Source organism: Dipodomys ordii, unplaced genomic scaffold (genome assembly GCF_000151885.1).
Source record: "Dipodomys ordii isolate 6190 unplaced genomic scaffold, Dord_2.0 Scaffold406, whole genome shotgun sequence".
Lineage (NCBI taxonomy): Eukaryota > Metazoa > Chordata > Mammalia > Rodentia > Heteromyidae > Dipodomys > Dipodomys ordii.
The window spans coordinates 21274-21909 of record NW_012267622.1 but is presented as its reverse complement, the minus strand read 5'-3'; the positions used below and the strand labels follow the sequence as shown (position 1 = coordinate 21909).

Genomic DNA, 636 nt, shown 5'->3' with positions numbered 1-636 from the left:
TGATAACAGTAATAATGGTTATTAATTTAACTGATGGTTAAATTTTTACCATTTATGTGGTACATAACCACATGCCAACCTTGTTCTGAGGTGATCAGTGAATATTCATTGTCCCATTGTGGTTCTTATTTCCTAGTGCAGGGATCGCTGTCATAGCAGGAGGGCAGCAAGCATTAGCTCCCTTCTGGATCTGAGCCCTTTCAGTCTGTGGTCAGAGACAATCTCCCCTTGACTAAGGGCTTTGTCTCAGCTCCCATTGTGGGCAGAGGCTGTTTGATTTAGTTCCAGGGTCCCTTACATTGTGGATGGGAGAGGTGACAAGACCTTGGCAAAGTTGTGGTATCAGATGCTTTTGGAACCAAGAAGAGCCCATCCCAAAAAAATAGTAGGGATGCCAAGTAGACGCCTCCTTTTCACTGTTTTTTTTTGTTGTTGTTGTGTTGAAAACCTCCCTGCCTGGTGGGCAGTTGCTTCTCTTCCCGGCCATTTCACCCTGGCTTTCCATCTTCCCATTTCTGACATACACCGTCTTTCCCAGGGCCCTCTGCTGTCCCTCTCAGGGGCCTCTGTGCTAACTTGGTGTTGTGAAAGGAAGAGTGTTTGCTATGGTACAGGCAGCCCTGAGTTGGGATTTCT

At 46.5% G+C, this 636-nt stretch overlaps 1 protein-coding gene across 1 annotated transcript in view; it reads left to right on the top strand.

Annotated features, from left to right (window-relative positions):
- Positions 1-636, top strand: part of LOC106001776 (guanine nucleotide-binding protein-like 1) — a 9920-nt gene that overhangs the window by 4995 nt on the left and 4289 nt on the right.